This window comes from Ixodes scapularis, unplaced genomic scaffold (genome assembly GCF_016920785.2).
Source record: "Ixodes scapularis isolate PalLabHiFi unplaced genomic scaffold, ASM1692078v2 PGA_scaffold9__187_contigs__length_104089568, whole genome shotgun sequence".
NCBI lineage: Eukaryota > Metazoa > Arthropoda > Arachnida > Ixodida > Ixodidae > Ixodes > Ixodes scapularis.
In genome coordinates this window covers 18,366,516-18,385,709 of record NW_024609884.1, presented here as the reverse complement: position 1 = coordinate 18,385,709, position 19,194 = coordinate 18,366,516, and positions in this window count along the sequence as shown.

The window sequence follows — 19,194 nt, the reverse complement described above, 5'->3', positions numbered from 1 at the left end:
GGTAGATGATTTTGGTTTGACGGAAGTGTTTTTTGCTTGCGTGTACTTATGTGTGCTGACATGTATTGACGCGTGAATGTTTTTGATGTACATAATAGCTAAATTCGTGTTGTTTATTTTTATTTTAAAGCACGCTCCCCTACTTTAATGCTTCGATGCTCCGGGGTTTCGCTGTAAATATAAATAAATACTGTTTAGTTTGTTCGGTTCGGATCGATGAGTTTAGGGGCTCTTTGGCACGTTAATTTTTGCCTGGCGCGAGCTCGATCGTTTAGAGGCAAACTCTGATAATACGCGCTCGTGATTGCGCGAGCCCCATAGGAAAACACACATAAAACCCAGCAACCGGAAAATAATATGGAAAACGAAAGCCGCCATCTTGTTTTTCGTTCACTCTTTAAGAAATGTCTGCGCCTCTACTTACCAGCAAAACACTCAAAGAGCCAATCACTGCGATCTGCGAAATCAGTTCAGCGAATGATGAGGCCGAACATCTGTTTAGACCTCAAAATTAAGTTCGCGCAGTGGCATTACGCAATGCAAGCATGACGCTTTCCATTTCGTAATGCCACGCGCAGACGTCATTTTTAGGTCTAAACGGATGTTCTGCCTCATCATTCGCTGAGCGGATTTCATAGATAGCAGAGATTGGCCCTTTGACTGTTTTGCGGGTAAGTTGACGCGCAGGCAATTCTTAGAGTGAATTGTTTACCTTAAAAATGGGTCTGTGTGGCATACTTCCTTCATTTCGTTTAATTTATTTATCCTTACGGGCCCGTGTTAAGTTTGTAAAAATCCTGCTTATTAGTTAAGGTGATTTTTGTTAGGAAAGTTTATCTTTCCAGAGTTGCGTCGGCATTGTTTTTTTTAGCTTTCTATGTTTGTGTCGGCGGGGCCAGAGCGGCCGCGACGCGGGAGCGGTTCCCCCCCACGGTCGTTAAGAAGCGTCTCGGGTTTCGGAAGCCTGCTCGGACCGGGAGCGGGACAGCCCGCGCTTGGAGAGGCTTGTAGCTTTTAGCCGAATGTGCCTGTACATAGAGGTTTTTGCCGCTTAGTATCAAATTGTCGCTTTTTACCCGTTGTAATAATTTAGCTGTTGGCGCCAGCCCGTCTGCGTAAAATGCAGGGGTGGATTCTAGAAAGAATTTGGATTTGGCCGTTGGAAGTGCTAGGCTGACAGCTTGTCGACCATTGGAGAACAGTGTACCACGTGGGGGTGGTGAAATTTGAAGGGATTGGTATGACCCTGAGGGGAAAGGAGGCCCCTACGAGGCTACAAAAGGATCCCCGAGAGGGATTCTGGAAGATTGGCTTCGATTCGATTTTGGGAGACTGGGAACAAAAGTAGGGGGTTTAATTTTGGGATTTTAACTCACTGTTGAGTTGTTTTGTTTCATAATAAACGTGGCCACACTGGCCACCCTTAGGTCAACCAACGTCGCAATGTGTTCAGCGGGATCGAACAACCTTTAGTTTTTTTTTATTATCAACTTCCCGGGGGCTGTCATCGGGCGAGCACCGTACGTCATCGGTCGTCACCATCCGGACCAGTACGCGCCCATCGCCCATACTATACCATCCAGGTCCAGGCCCATCCCCACGGAAAGTTGACTGCCCGGGTGGAGCATTACATAAGGGGCGAGTAGACGAGAACTTTAATACACTTTGACACTTGAAAAGGACAGAAATAAAAAAAGAGAGAGTAAAAAAAAAGCAGCAGCAAAAAACACGAAGTACTGATATGGTTCAGTTGGGCATGATTGAGGGATGTGTAAGTAGATTTCCTGGCGAAGCCTTATTGGGTTAGTAATGAGCAGAATGCCGTCGGAAATGAAGATCCAGATGGCTGTTGCGTGGGGAAAAAGGAAGTGTTGAACGCAAGCGTTTTGCCTGCAATTCGCCTGATGCATTGACTGTAATTAAGGCGTGATGATACTCTGTCAGGAGCAGCAAGAAGGGTGATATGATAGTATGAATAGTTATAGTAGACTTTATGCAATAAACATAGCCGGGAATTCAATCTTCGATTGGGCAGTAAGGGTAGTTCAAGAGTTTCTTTAAGTTGGGTCACACTGATGTTTTGAGTATAAGCTGATGCGATGAATCGAGCTGCGCGGGTTTACATGCTTTCCAGGTTATCAAAGAGGTAAGCATGAGAAGGGTGCCAGATGGAGGGCGTATATTCAAGCTTTGGTCGAACAAATGTTATGGATGCAAGTTTCTTAAGGTGACTGGGCGCGGATTTTAAATTAATTTTCGGGTATCCAAGTGTGCGTGATACCTCAGCTATAATGTTATCACCATGTAGTACCCAAGAAAGCGATGAGGTTAAATTTACTACTAAGTACTTATAAGAAGATGATGTATTAATTGGGGTGCCGCCGAGTGAATATTAATACGTATCTGTAGATTTTCTCCGGTTAAACGAAACTACTTTACACTTGCCCTGGTTGAGAGGCATAAGCCATTGTTCACACCACATATTAATTTGTGTTAGGTCGTCCTCTAATATGAGATTATCTGAATCATTTTTGAGTGTGCGATATATCACGCAATCATCGGCGAATAGCCTAATTTTAGAAAGGATGCCACGAGGAAGGTCGTTTATGTATATTAAGACTAGTAGCGGGAGAGTCCTGCACCCTGGGGAACTCCTGATGCTACTTTACCGAGGGGTGTTTTGTGAATATTAGCCAATGTGAACTGAACTCTTGAGGTGAGAAAATCCCGAATCTAAGCGATGATAGTCGAATCAAAACCAAGTACTGAAAGCATGGTGAGTAGATGCCGATGTGAAACACGGTCGAATGCCTTCGCAAAGTCTAGATATATTGCATCTGTTTGGTAATTATTATTCATGTTAACTAGTAGGTCATGTGCAAACTCTGCAAGTTGGGTTTCGCACAAGAGACCTTTACGGAAACCGTGCTGGTGTGTGTAGAAAAATTAATTGGGTTAAGGTGACTTTTTATGTTCAAGCTGATTGTACGCTCTAATAGTTTCGAATGGACACTTCCGAGGATTCATAAGTTTAAATCAAAGCTTCCGTTATTTATTTCCACAACTCATGATGGGTATCGGTGTATGGCGGTCAAAGAACAAATCAAAGGGGCACATGCCATCGAATAAATTATCCTTATAACAAGGAGCGAAAGTATGCAGACGAGCTGGAATGGAAACATTATAATCTAAACCCTGAGACAAGGTCCTGTCCGTTATTAACGCGAAAGCATTAACTGTCCCATGGAGCGGAGCTGGCGTTGCCCATAACCGCGCGCGCCGTAGCGGTTCTTAAAATGGCTATGACGCGCCCCGCGCGCCATGTAGTTCTCAGGAACGCCACCCCAGACTCCCAGCGCTGCTCTCGCGCGCCGCCACAGCAGCGCACACCCGCCGCTACCCAGAGTCCGGCCGGACGGCGTCCGCAGAGGCTGCCCAGCCGGCCTCTACAGAGGATAGCGGGACGCACAGCTTGTAGGAGTACGCTACGTACACGAATGTTTTCGCATTACTACACCGTAAGCAGTCTTAAGCATCCTCCGGTAATATTTTTTCTTTCTCCTTATTCAGGGGTTTGGTTATGATATCGTCCTTTCTTTTCTCCGTTTTATACAGCTTTATACGAAGGGCAAAACGGCTATATGAGTTGATTCCTCGGATAAAACGAACGTGGATAAAAATAATACACCTGTCAGACGGGCACGTTGAAAAGGGCGTGCAACGATATTAGGTAGATATGTTTCTCACTTTACACAAGCTTACTGGCACTAGTGGGACCCCAGAAAACTCGCAAGCAGCACCAAGAAGCTTCATTGTCGCCGCGTAATTTCAATGAAAAAAATCCGTTTTTGTTTTTTTCAGTTTCTCCTCCGCAAAAATCGATGTTTAAGTTATGAGGATAGCATTGTTGGCGTTGTCAACAATGCGATCACCAGAAGTTCGTTATCAATCTTTGCGATTTTCGTGGTGTGGCAGTGCCAAGATGGCGGAAGAGACTGGGGCAGATACTCCAGGATTTCACGTGCGCCTCCTCGCTGACACTGGCAAGTGCACTGATATGAATTAATTTGAAAACAGATACGAAACGATCGAGCCAGAAATATATCACATGTGACGGAGATGTTGACGTTCGTTAAGATAATGAACATTTCGATTTTTAAACGTTGCGAAGCGGAACACAACCCTTCCTATTTTAACGCACTCTCTTTTTTCGTTAAAACAGCATGATGCACGAACACGCCGACTAAAACTATACGGTAACAGGAGCACCAAGGCCGATTGTCCATGTCAACTTCTACGCCGCCGTCCCCGCTCATTTTGGTTCTTTGCTCGTCCGTTAGAGGGCCAGCGTCGGGCTGGAGCGGCGAATATTGAAGTGCGGCTCGTACAGTGGACGCGAGAACTGTTGGAGCATTCCATTCTGGGCTCGCGACAATCAATGCCTCGACAAGCATTCGGGTAGTGGCTCGTGCCCAATCTCACTGCGATGACGGGAAGAGCCGAACAATAAAAACGCGTGAAACTCAGCGGGTGCCCTGCGACAGGGCACCCGCTGAGTTTCACACAGTTTTGCACAGTTTTTCCCACAGGATAAAAAAAGTGGCGGTTAAATACGGAGTTCCCATAGTCTTTTCAGCACCTTCCAAGCTATCCCGTTTGTGTGCGTCCATTGAGAGAGCAGGACTTCAGCGTGTAGGGTGTGGAATAAACCATCGCATCAAATATGTAGCTTGTGCTGTGGGGGTCGTTTATAAAATACCCTTTTCATGTGGGAAAGTGTATATTGGCCAGACGGGCAGATGTATTAATGTTCGAGCTCGGGAGCATTATCTGTCTTTGAGGTCTTCACCTTCGGGTCACCTAGCCATTCATTGTGATAGGTGTGGTTGTTCCCCTCGGTTAAGTGACATTGAAATTTTGGCTAAACATTCACAAAAAATGGCAAGGGAAATTCATGAAGCGTTTTACATTCGACAACACGGTCCCGATCTATGCGTCAGTTCAGAGTCAGTGACGTTATACAGTGAAGAGTTCGAGTTTCTTCGGAGTTTAGGCACGTCTCTTTAGCACTTTCTTTCTGCTTCCATGGGAGTGATCCTATAACCACAGGCGCGTGCCTACATGCAGCCAGGAAAGGGTTCCGACATACCAAGAGTCCGCGTGCAAGACAGGTACGCACAGAGCATTAGGGCTCGCGCTGTGGTTTTTGTTTTTTTAATTTGTTTTTTTTGTTGTAATGGTATATAATGTTTAGTTTGTGTAAAAACATTCCTCAGATGGCATATGACAGAGAGGATATCCTACATGCTGGATTCTTCTTCTTTTATTTTTCATTTCTTTTTTTCTTATGTTGAAATGTTTTAAAAAGATGAGAAAGAAAGTAAGTCGTGAGTCAGCGCTGTGTCTGTGTCCCTCCTTCTACTTGTCCTTGTGTTTGTTTGCGCTGTTTTATTTCTATGTTTACAATGCATCACCGACTAGCCCACCTCCAAACATTACTGCACAAGAATGACACAAATAAACCCTTTATTGTCGTCATTCTTGCCCAGTTCGCTTTCGCCTTTCCATTTAATTGCAGTATCATCATAAGCGTATACCCGTGCCACACGGGCAACTCGAATGCCATTTACAACGAATGACATTTGAACGATCAGCCCATCAGCGCGCGACACTCCGAGAGTGTGGGGCGTTCCACGCGCGACAGATCGCGAAGCGATTCGTCGATCACACGAACATTATTCGTTGTAAATGGCATTCGAGTTGCCCGTGTGGCACGGGCATTAAAAATGCAGGCCGTTCACCCTTGTTGGTGTTAGGCCGGTGGCCGCTGATAAAACTCGTTTACTCTAATGACGCTTAACTACTGGTTAGCTCAGTTGGTAGAGCGCTCCACTAGAAATGGAGAGGTCCCTAGCTGGATACCAGCACCAGGCAGAGTTTTTCGGTCGCGCACCAGCCACCTAGCTGTGTTTGGAGAATTGTGTTTGTCCTTTGTCCCCCTTGTTCCCCTTTTCCAGGGTTTATTTCCGTCATTCTTATCCAGCTCGCTTGCACCTTTGCATTTAATTGCAGTATAATCAGAGAGTTTGAGTTTGGAAAACACGATGAAGACTACAATTGTAAATTCCATACCTTCGTGGAAATGTTATTTTGGCATAATACTTTGGAGACTATTTCAGCGATGTGCGTTGGTGTGTTAAGGAAATTTTCAAAACAAAATTAGGAACCACGAAGAAGACGCCGGAAGGCCCCTTTAACGTGCCCGTCTGGCACTGGTTTTAAACGTCCAGAGGCCCCTCAAATTTGGACATTAATCACGACGTCAGTTTCCGTGTTTGGGCGGTATTTTATTACTTCGGAGTTAAAGGTCGTACCTGATCCATCATTGTCCACTAGGGGCAATGGCGGAGTGGTACAATGTGACCCCAAAAATGGGCAACCTCGCCGCCCCGCGGCACGCATGCACTCACCAGGTCGTCGTGGGGATGTCGATCTCCGCGGCGGGTGCAGCACTGTCCCGCCCAAGTCATTTCCAGGGGATCAATATTCCCTTTTCCTTTACCGTCTTTCATTCACCAGACCTGTCAAGTAGGCTCCGGATTTGAAAGCTAGGTCTAAGAAAAGCAACGAACTAAACTTGTGATTCAACATGACGTCGCCTTATTTTCTATTTCTTTATTTATTCGCCGGCTGTCAGACAATGCTCGAAAAATGTGCACAAACAAAACAATCTAGTTAACAACTAAGTAAAAACACGAACAATCTAGTGCCTTTATACAAATAAAAAACAAAAATACAAAAAAAAAATAAAGTGCCTTTACACAAATAAAAGGACAAGAAACAAAAGAAAATAACGTCTGCAGGAGACGGAGAGGTTTATTTACGATATTTGTTCGTTGGTTTTCTACTGCAGGTCGTGGTATGTACTTTCCATTTTTAAATGTATAAAATATCTGACAGGCCAACGCAAAAAAAGAAAAAAGGAAGTTCCGCGGAGTAGTCCGTATAGAAGAAATTTCAAATGGAAAACTGCCGACAGGGGTACTATCCTGGTCAAAAAACGCGAACGAGAAAACTCCTTCTCCCTGGGTACCGCGCGCTCCTATAGGGAGTATTCACTAGCTGCCATATTTGTGGGTGCTGTTTATAGAGCGCATGCTCAGAACGAGCTCACATCAATAGGCTGCTAAGGCCGGCAGTTTTGATGGTGCGGAATGCACGTTGCAAAATAACTGTGGAAGCTCGCCATCAGCACGCGCTCTGCATTCGTGCACACGGCTATGACCGAGTGTGAATACTCCCTATTGGCCACCGCGCACGTGATAATTCCAGGCGGTTGCCATGGTAACGTTCGTGAAACAGGAAAGCAACCGTTTGCCGTAAATGTCACTTTTTGAGTTCGGGTCGTGACGACATAGCACCGTATGACCACGTATGGCCTACGTAGCGAATAGCGGAAGTCGCGGAACTAGATTAACTACGGCATTACTCGACACAGCCTATTCTCGGTTTCACCATGAGTGCGAGCCAGTGCGAGTGGACGAGCTGCAAGAACGTGCTCCGGGCTTTCGACGTCCCTGTCGAGCTGGCGCGCTTGCCCAGTGAACGTTCGTGCAAGCATCGTTCGAGGTGATGTTCTGGTGGTTGTAGCATCTGTTTTGACTGCACGAAGTGGAACAAGCTTTGGGGAGGATTCGGGAGCGTAAAAATATGTCGGGGACGCTTGCTGAGTAACGATGGCTTGACCAACGCGTACAACGACGGGTTTTCTGTGAGCACGCGGATGTCTTCGCGATACACGACGACTGCTTCTGACGACAATACCGCTTGTCGAAAAGCACAGTGCGACAGCACTGTGACCAGCTGCACGACGAGAGACAGCGACCATGATGACCATCGGGCAGCAGTTATTAATATAATCAAGCTTGTATTTTTTGCGACAGGGAGCTACAGGGCATGTTCGCCACCGATGATCACGTCGCTTATGTCCCGGCCATCATGATCAGAGCCGCGACGGCAGCCGCGAGTATCGTTATCAACCAGCTGGGAAGAGACGGGTGGGTCGACAAAGCCTCGGACCGCGGCGGTCAAGGCATGAGCTAAATAATGCTTTCGTCGTTACCACGGCAAGCTCACCGACGACGTGGGGTGCGTTGACTGAACCTATACTCCGTTTTCACCTTACGTCCGGACGCAGCGGACGCTACGAGCTATCCCAGCCAATCCCGCTCAGTGGACGTAGTCCGTGATACGCTTTCCGCGCGTCGCTGTGCCCCCTCTCTAAGGTCACGTGACCCACACACGGCCTAGGATTGGTTCCGATGGCTCGTAGCATCTGCTGCGCTCGGACGTGAGGTGAAACAGAATATAGAACCAAACTGAACCTTCGTTATCATCGTCGATCTGAAGGAGACTGTCACCGTTCTGAAGGCCTCCTACATTTTGCCCTCACAGGCAAACAGGACATTTCATTTGCAGCTTCTGTTCCAGGCTGCTTCACGAAGGATGATCGATGTCGTGGCGTACCTTGACATAATGTTTTCTTCCCGTAATGCCATCCGTATCGTGCAGAAACAGAGAAACGAACGACGGAAACGAGGCACCAACACCACAAGGTCGTTACCGCGGTTTTCGCCATGTTTGTTTTGAAAGACCGCAGCGAAAAACTTCGAGCAAACAAGTTGAGACGTCTTAGCTAAATTCACTTTACCTCACAATTTTCGGAAAAAACTTCGTATTTATAAAAATATATAAATATGTTTTGGAAGTTAGTCTTTTTTTGCGTTTTTCGCTCGTTCTAACGCCCATGAAAAAAGACAGATAGTAAAAAAAAAAAAATGAAAGCAGTTTACAACTCCCTGTAACGCCGAATTACAGCGCAGCTCTTGAGGAGGAGGAGGGGAAGGTACGGAGAGGGGGCCATACCCCTCCTCCTCTCCTGCTCGCCCCCATTTAGGGGAAAATTTTCCGCTAAATTTAGCGGAAAAAATGGTCCGCTAAATTTAGCGGGGAAATTTTTCCGCTAGATTTAACGGGGAAAATTTTCAGGCTAGATTTAGCGGGAAATTTTTTCGCTAAATCTAGCAAAAAAATTTTTCCGCTAAATTTAGCGGAGTAAATTTTCCGCTAAATTTAGTAGGAAAAATTTCCGTTAGATTTAGCGGGGAGTTTTTTCCACCAATTTTATTGGGGAAATTTTTCCGCAAAGTTTAGCGGGGAAAATTTTCCGCTTGATTTAGCGGGGAATTTTTCAGCTAAGTTTATAGGGGAAATTTACCCATCATGCACCGCGCGGTTACGCCGACGGCGACGCCGACGCCGACGCCGACGGCGACGCCGACGCCGACGCCGCTAAAGCCGAAAACGGGCGCCTAAGAGCTGCGCTCTAACAACAGAGGGAAATGCGGGATTTCTGCGCCCCAACTGCGTGGCCACGTCACCGCGACGTAGGGGGATCGTCAGATTCTAGCTGGTAGCGTGCGTGAACCCGATCGTTGGAGCGGAGCCTCAACCAAGGATATTTCTAGTTCGAGGCTCCATCCCAAAGTTCTCGTTACGTCCCGTTCCTGTTTGCGACCAGGATAGCACCCCAGGAGATTCATTCAGTGGCAATATCCGAACCCACAACAAATCGATCGCCGGCCAAGTGTTCTGACACCAGCGTTGTATGGTTTGATTCTGTTCAAAATAGAATGGCTTATTTTCCGGTTATTTATAAATTGGTTCTTCCACCCACAGACGGATTAATTACATCCTGACCACTTAAAGGAAACATGCAAAAATAAAGGTAACTCTAAAACGAGACACGAAAAAGAAAAAAAAAGGTACATGCTTTCCACATAAAGCTGAGAGACGTAGACTACGCTGTACGTTACGCCGTGCTGGTGCTCGCCTCTAATATTGTCTGCCCAAAAATCTACTAGTATTCCCAGGGCCGAAATCGCTCCTAACAATTAACGGCCCCGTCAAAGTGAATGGTCATTGCAGCCCACGCGTTCTGTACGATACCAATCCCTACTCTTCGCTTATTTTTTTTTTCTGTCAATTTTTTAAATTTTTTTTAGAAGAGAAGTAATTTTCGCGCGCTCGCGAAAACGACCTTTCCCGAAATGCCGCTGGACCACACGCGGAGATTCCTGAAACATACTATAACTAAATCTAGCCCCCGTAACGCCACTTAAGCAATACAAACTCGTGTTGTTAAAAAAAGAAAAATACTCCCGAGGCAAAGTTTGCGGCTTGCGACAAAATCGCAAATAACATCGTCGCAAAAAAAAAAAAAAAATAAATAAAAATAAAAGGAGCTTATTTTTTTACATCTAAGCAAGAAGGGTAAAACCGCGGGACAAAAAAAAAAATGAAAAGAAGAAACGGTTTCTCAACATGTTTTCAAAAGACGTTGCTGCTGTTAGGGGAAAAGAGCTTTATGATGCGTATAATCGGACAAGACGGAGACTGAACCGGAAAGGCCCCCCGAAATACTCTTTTGCAACGGCAACTGACGTCACCCGACGGCGCGTGTCGCATGGATTGCACACGGCGATGAAGCGGACAAGCATATCCATCAAGTTCTAATCGACTCGACTACGTCAGTCTGAAGAATGAAACCTGCCGTCAAGGACTATATTCTCTATTTCTCGCTTCCCTTTTTCTTTTCTCTCTCTCTCTCTTTCTCTGCTTGTATTGGAATGTCGCATTTGAAAAGTCTTTCGCTAGGGCTAAACAATATTTCCGTTTTTTTTTTTATTTGCGTATAATAAAACGGTTAAAGGATATAACAAACAACCGCGGAATGAAATTCCAGATATCTTTAAAAAAAAAAAAGAGGCTAAACCTCTTGCGGCATAAACTAATGATAGGCTCCGTAAATCGCTGTCACTTTTTTTTTATTTTACTTATCGCACAATATGATACGCAGTATTGCAATTTCGGTAGCACGTGCAGTAACGTGGTGAAGAACACGAATTTCATAGAACACGTTACACGAAACTTAACCTAAAGTACCGAAGGAAGAAAAGATTAATAATGGGATTGGGGAATTCACAAAACAAACTTTAGATGCCCGTCGTGGTTCGGCACGTAAAACCTCGACATTAGACTTTTACAAAAGAAAGTAAAAAAAAAAAAAAAATTAAAAATAAAGAAATAAGACGACGCCTTCTGTAATGAACAAACACCTCAGCGGAAAAAGCGCCCCCAACCAGCGTTCTATTTACGTGGCCCACGCCAACCACGTTTTGAACGCTCTACTTGTAACATCTTCTTTTGCGATAGACTCGTCTTTTTAGATCGTCGCCGCTTTTCATGATGACGTTTGAAGTTGAATTAAGAGATTTAAGTTACTGCATACTTTATTTTTATTAGTTGATATAGCTGATCCCAGATCGCAAGGAGGAGCGGAACATTAAAGACAGTTATCACGCAGGCATCAAGCGCTCTAAACACGAATTCTTTTTAGTGAGAGTCTCGCTCTCGTTCTCTTTCCTGCATCCACGATCTTCGGTCGCGTAGGGGATAAAGCGTAAAGCGGTCGAGCGAGTGCCTGACAGCACGTGCTTGGAGACGCGAATAGCGCGGTTAAGTGCACTCCAGACTGTTCTATTTGCGTCTCCAAGGACGTGTTTTCACGCATTCACTCGACGGCTTTATACGGGTTCGTCGCCACCCGTCGAAAGAGTCAGACATATTGAGTCGCGATTTGTCGCGAGGTCCCCCGTGGACGACTTTATGTCTTTTCCGTTCCACGCTTCCTGTTGAGTTAAACCCGCGAATTGGTTTATCCGCCCTTTTTAAACGTTCGTCTCGTGTACCGTTTCTCGACTATTGTGAGACCGACTTTTGCTTTATTCTGTTTGCGTGGCACGCACCAATCACGTTTTGAATGCTCTGCTTGTAACATCTTCTTTTGTGTGAGAAGTAGACGATGGGTGCCCGTAGTACGTCCGGCTTCCAAGGGCACTTTATGTGCAGGGCGTCTGGAAAAAAATGTTTTAACTTTCACAAAAAAAAAAAAAAACACACACAAAAAACTACGCATTGTTGAGTGTTTTGTTTCCTCCCCAAAGTAGTGCTAGCGAACCGGACCAGATGCTTTCAGAGCTTGTTGTGACGCAATTGAAAAGTTATAAGTGAATTTCGGGAATTTTAAATAAGAAAATGGCGGACGACAAAACTCACAAATATATGGAGATAAATGGTGTTGGCTATACGGCGGGGAACGGGTCCCGATTTTTCTCATCGTAAAATTTTCTAAAGTCACTTATAACTTTTGAATTACATAATCACAAATTGTGAACTTCGGCAAAAAACAAAACAAAAAACAAACAAAAACAAACACTGTCCATCTTTTCTTGGAGACACTTGGTAGTTGCACGAACCCTCGGGTTCGCCCTCAAACCTCACGCCGGTTCCTACGTCGCCGCGACGGGGTTCTCTTTTTCTCTTACATGGTGCAGAGCAGAAAAGAAAAAAAAAAAAAAAACATAATCTGGCTGCCGACGCCGTTCAAAATCTCATTCGCGGTACAAATGCCGTGCCCATGGGTGGGTTAGGCATTACATTTTTATTTCAAATAAACGACCAAGTAACCTTAACGTTTTACTGCCGCAAGGTGCTAATTTACAAAAACTTGAATTAACAAAAAAAAATGCGAACATATATTTATATACAGTATGTATACAGGGTATTCCACATAACTTGAGCCAAGGTTCAACAATATTTTGGTGCATCTTATTAGGAAGACTAAACCAAACGACTAAGTTTTTCATCGTTTGCAGCTGGTCAGGCTATTTTTGTATTTTGCTGAATTAACTAATTAATTACGCTTAATTAATCAACTTCTGCAATATTCTATTTAGAGCAAAGGTTCCAATGAAAAAGTTGTAGAGCGTCCTCAGAAACATCCAACTCAGTAGATTTATCCAGAAACCTTTAACACGGTTCATTTTTCCGGGTTTAAAAAAAAAAAAAAAAAACACTTGAATTTGTCAACAACGTCCAGTCCACAGTGCTCTATTCAGCATGCAGGCCTATTTTACTCCAGGCACGGCTCAGAGCGCTGCAATAGAAGGTGCACATGCGCAAAGTAACCTGTTTTTTTTTTATAATTCGCAAACCTTTTTCAAAGCCCCTAAAAAAAAAAAGGTGTCGAGGTTTCTTCATAAAAACCACTGACTTGGATGTTTCTGAGGACGCTCTACGATTTTGTCATTGAAACTTGTGCTCTAAAATGAATATTTCAAGAGTTAATTAAATCATCTTAATTAATTAGTCAATTGGGCAAAACAAGAATACTCTGACTTGGTGCAAACAATTAAGAAACTTATTCTTTTGGTTTCATAATCCTAAAATACACCAAAATATTTTTAAACTTTGGCTCAATTTACGTGGAATATCGTGTATATATAGGTGAGTCAGAGTAGGTTGAGATGATGGACCTGGGAAAGTGTTATAAGTCAAAGATACATACTTTCGGAGTCACTATACTAGGAAGTTTATTGTATATGTTACGACACTCTCGCCGAGAAGCTATCTCGCCTCGCAAGGCAGCGGAGGCTGAGACTGACGTCCCAAAGACTCCTTGGAAAAGGAATAACACGGCTTGGAACCCTATAACTTCGAGCTCCGGAGGTCGACGCTGAACCTCATCGCCACGGAGGTGATGGTTATATTTTTTGAGGAAAAGGAGGGGGGGGGGGGGGGGAGAAAGAGAGCAGGAAGACTGAAAGGTGAATCTCGCGTAAGTTGTTCCGATTCGATACCCTCCGTTAGGGGAGGGGAATGAGACAAAGCAAGAAGAAAATAAAAGGAGGGAAGCAAACAGAGCACCAAGGATCTGGAAGTTACGAGCTCTTCCAGGCTTGATCGCTAGAAACACAAGATAACTTTTGGCAAACACCGAGGTTCATCGTCTACAAACATAAGTCCAGACGTGTTTTCTTTACTAAACAGATAAGTCCTTCTGAGGACTTGGATTCTTTGTGTGGGCTGCCTCAGGCACCAGGTACTCTACCTCTGCTACCGAAAGCGATCAATAATTTAGGTAGATATTTTTGAAGACACGCCCCTATACGATACAATATTTTGGATTGATATTACAACCAAATGGTTTCCAATTTCATTGATAAGCAGACAAAAAACTCATGTTATTCCATATTCAAATGGAAGCGTACGCCACTCAGCGGAAAATGTGTGAAGGAGGAGCGCGGAGCGGGAACCTGTTGCGGCATGGCGACCGAATTGGCAAAGAGAGCAATTGAAGGGGATTCAAACGCCGGAAGTTGGTGCTGCGGGAATGGCACGAACGCCTTCTCCACAACTATCGTACACGTAGTTTTTTTTTTTTTTTTTTTATAATTGTTTAAAAATGTTTTAGAGTGCAGATTGAAGGTTTCGTAATTCGACGAATTTTCAAAACTAAACGAAATTGCGAGGCATATTTCTGTTCTAAATACTGAGTCGGTATCAAATGTGTTGAAGGTATAACGGCCAACTATATATATTCCGCTGTGAACATAATTTTCATATTTGGAAATTTTTTGCACTCCACGCAAAGCAAGATTTTTCTCCAAATGATATGAATCTGGTTGGATGGCGCAAGCTACCTAACGATCTCAAGAGAACATCCAACCATCCATCCATTTACGCTACAGCGTTAACTTTATAATACTAAAAATGATCAGTACGCTTTAAGAAATTACATTTCTTAAAATTAATCTTACAATAATTTAGCAGGATACTAATAACAAAATGACTATCAAAATAAATATTATTTCTTTAAAAAAAAAAGTTTTTTAGGTTGATCGTGGAGGTCTCAAACACTGAAATTCTTTGAACAGTTTAAAAACAAAATTTTGAGAGCAAAAACGAACAAAAAGGCTATGTGCAGCACATATGAATTTCCTGGAACACACAGTGAACGATTATCCAAACACGTAGTGTCACAGCGATTATCGAGTCATTTGTGTGTTTTTGTTCGACGTTGCTTTCTTTCAGTTGGCCGAACACGCTTTCCAAACAGGGGCGGAATGTCAGGCGTATTCACCGGAGCATGTTCCTCGTGCCCACAACACTGCGTTTCAGTTTAGGCCAGAGCGGAGCCAAAAGTTACAGAAGACAGACAGACATACACGTACAAGAAACGACAAGATTGATTGGATTGAACGGCGATAACTCCCGCACAGAAAAGTGGCGAAAGCCTTGACGTGACGTTTTCGACTTGGCTTGATTCGCTTTGGGGCATCGTATGCGCTCTGACATCCTAATCAACGAAAATCTATACTTCATTTCATCTTCTGTTGAACCACGGCGGAAGGCCATTATAATGGCCTTCCGCTGTGACAAGGCTCTGTTGAGGTATTCTGATGCATCGCCAAATAGTGCGTCAACGACTTTGAAAGTATAAGGCGCGTAGTTTTTGTCCTTAACGCAATGTTCGTGTTTTGTATCAGCGATACCTAATTTATCTTCTAATCTACCTCACAATTGTGATGTTTAATATATAAATATGTAGCATGTTTGGAGAAATTAGACTTGTGGTTCGCAACGCTGTCGTTGCCGTCACGTTCTTTATTCAACATTCATGGCACCATGGCCGATGTGACATATTGCAAAGAAAGATTTGCTCGAAATTGAAGTTTTTTATTTACAAGCTATTTTGTACAAACTGAACCTAAGTTATATATTTATCGAAAGCAGTAATTTGAACTCAGCAATGACCTCGCTATTTATTTAAAATTTCACATGGCAAATGTAACTGCGTTCTCGCTTTCGTTACTTTTGTTTGCCGCCGCGGCCTCGGCAGGCGCGTCTCCGTCGTGGGCTCTGTTTTTTCCTTCGCCAGCTCGCTTCTAGACGGTTTTTGCAACGGTATCCAGCTTTAGAAGAAAAGCGCGGCAAGTTGTACTAAATGTGTAATGTGTACTACAAACTTTTTTCGGGGTTTCCGAGAAAGTCGTACAGAGCGTTCGTCCAAAGGCAGCTAAGCTGACGGAAGTGGGCTACAAAACAAAATAGAGTCGCTCCATTCTGACAAGCCATAGTGTGACTCCAAAACTACTTTCTCAATGGATTCAAAATATTGAATTTGCAAACATGGTGGAATTGCAACCGCCGGAATCCCTTTCATGGCGTCAATTTCGTTTGAGCATACCGGTGCACAGTGGAACGCGAGCAAAGGCAGATGGTCTACTCACAGCCTCGCGCTTGTTGTTCTTACATTTCTGGCTCGCTCACTGCGGGCATCCGGACATCTGACACAGCGCGGAAAAAAAGGGGTTGCTCCAAAGCCAGAAGAAATAAGTGAGCCAGGGAGAGACAGCGCACTAGCAACATTGCAACAGGGACAGACAAAGGAAGGACAGGCGCAAAGTGACCAGGGCAGGAATGACAGAGGAACTCACGGGAGGCAACTAGACACGACCTCGAATGACCAACTGAGAAGACCAGACGAGTTTTGGTGGTGGGAAGTACAAATGGCCTTCAGGATGAAAAGAGCTACACTCAAAGCAGTAGATTACGACAAAATAAATAGGGTTGCGACCAAAACAGATGCAAAATTGGGAGAGACACTGCCGAGGGCAGAGAACAATCAGAAAATGTGGTTAACAGAGAATGGGTTGCTGGTCGTGCATCCAGGAGTGACGGACATACAAGGAGAGGAATCAATGAAAGAGGGAGCAGCGGCACTGAGAAGACGGCTAGAGGACTGGACACACAGAGCCCCACAACACCACTTTATTGTGTAAGCGGTGCCAGAAATCAAGGACAAAGGGGAGGCCCTTAGAGAGAAATGCACTCAGTGGAACAGGGAGGTAAAGGAGATATGCCAACATCTGGGACCGAACGGGGCGCTGGAGGAGGACAGTGGAGGCGCAGATGGAGACACACAAGACAACCGCTACAGCTTGGAGAGGACAGTAACGAAGGGGCAGGCACTAGCTACCCAAATTCAAGATTTTTTAGGCCAGCCAAACAGGGGAAAGAAAAGGCGGTGGGAAAGAATGAAAGCCCTGCAACAAAGGCTGGACAGACTCGAGGGGCACCTTCAGAGGATGGGCCATCGGCAGGGGCATGTACATCCTGCAGAGGTAGGGCCCCGACTCGAGAAGGGTCCTTATCGACTGTGGTAGAACGGGAGCAGGGGAAATTGGGGGGAGAGATGGGTACCCGTAGAACAGTAGACCAAACTAAGAAACAGAGGGGCAAACTGACCAAGAGATTGAGGAAAAAGAGGCTAAACGGAACGAAGATTGCTTTCCGGAATACGCAGGGGGCAAGAACAAGCAGGAAATGGAAAGAACCGTATGAAACAATAGACAAAAAGGCCGTTGCAGTAATGGTGTTGGAGAAACACATCTACGTGACGAGGATTGCCCCCCCCCCCTCCCCCCCCCCCCCCCCCCCCAAGAAATGAAGATATGGTACGTATGGGAAGGACTAAACGGAGCCTCAGGAGAAAGGAAGGGAGGAGTGGGGGTCCTTGCAAGGCCAAGGGTAACTGGGAATGGGCAAGGAAACAGTGTAAAGAACGCATTTGGATAACAGGCAGCATTCAGGGAAAACAGGTGGCCATTGGAATGGTCTATATGTGAACAGGCAGAGAGGCAACACCCATGAATGTGGATTTGTACGACTGTCTGAGGGAGGACATCAAAATTCTATCAAAAACACATGAATGCATAATCCTGGGAGACTGGAATGCACACCTGGAAGAGTTGGACGGCCACACGCATACTAATGGTCGAATGCTGGAAACATTAGCATCGGACAATCATTTCCTAATTGCGAACAGCCTCCCAAAATGCAGAAAAAGGACGACTTGGTCAGCGAGGGGACAAATATCGAATATTGACTACTGCCTTATGACTCCAGGTATGTATGAGGACCTAAAACACATGGAGATTGACGTAGAGGGACTGCGAAGTATTGGTAGCGACCATAATAAGATAATGATCATATTAGGAGGGTATGAAAAAAAGAAAACCCAAACATGAAACTACGCAAAAAGACTGTCAGACCCAGAAGTTGAGGCTTTGGTGGAAAAGTTAGAACAAATCCCTATAGAGGATGAAGACAGCTATAGCGAGCTGATTTGTACCGCTAAAAGGAAACTATAAACACCTCCAAAATGGGGCGTAGCAAGACATCGACGATAAACCAGGAAAAGATGGTGGGATAAGAAGGCCGATGAGGCGGTACGAGCAAGAAAACTGAAAGGGAAATATTACCACCTGATGGTAAAACAGGGTTCTCCTCAAGACGAAAAGAGAGCCTGGGAAGAATATCGAAAACAGAAAACACACACATCCACTGTGCTCCAGAGAAAGATCATGGAAGTAGACATAGCTTTCATGACAGAACTGAAGGCCAGTGGCAAGAATGTCCCAAGGAAATACTGGAGGTATATAAAAAAAAATAGACAAAGTCACAAGAATCAGGTAACAGCTAAAAGAAGAAAACACGCAGGAACTGTTGGGAGGAAAAGGCTGCCTACCCGTTATTGAAAATCACATCAGGAGGACCTTTCAGAGGGAGAGGGCAGATGAGTTTCATACCAACAGCTCGACGGAAGAGGCAGCAAGAGGGCAACCTGACAGGCTGGAGGGAAGCCAGTTGCAAGAGGGGGAAGGGATAACGGGCACCGTGACGCGAGGAGAGCTGATGAGGGCACTGAAGTAGTCGAGTGGACAGACAGCAGCAGGACTGGACGAGGTACCAATGACAGTGCCAAAAAAAACTAAGAGAAAGAAGAAGAGAACACCTCAGACAGAGCTTCAATGAAATAATGCAGACAAAGACGATCCCAGAGGAATGGAAAATCGGTAAAATGAAACTAATTTACAAAGGGTCAGGAGAAAAAACGACACTGAAGGATTACTGTCCAATCAACGTCACACCAGTAGGGTACAAAGTTTTTATGCAGATCAATAAGCGAAGGATGCAACAATGGGCGGAGAAAAATCACGCTTTTGTAGAACTCCAGAATGGCTTCAGGGAGGGACGAAGGTTGGAAGATAACATCTTTGTACTGGGGAAGAGTATAGAAATTGTCATCCTGGAGAAGTGAGCCTTGTTTGCGGGCTTCCTTAATATCTCCAAAGCTTATGATTCAGGAGAACATAAACGGCTGTGGAAGAAATTGCCAGAACTTGGTCTTGAGCAGGAGGCGATGGAGCTCCTGCGAGAAAAATACAG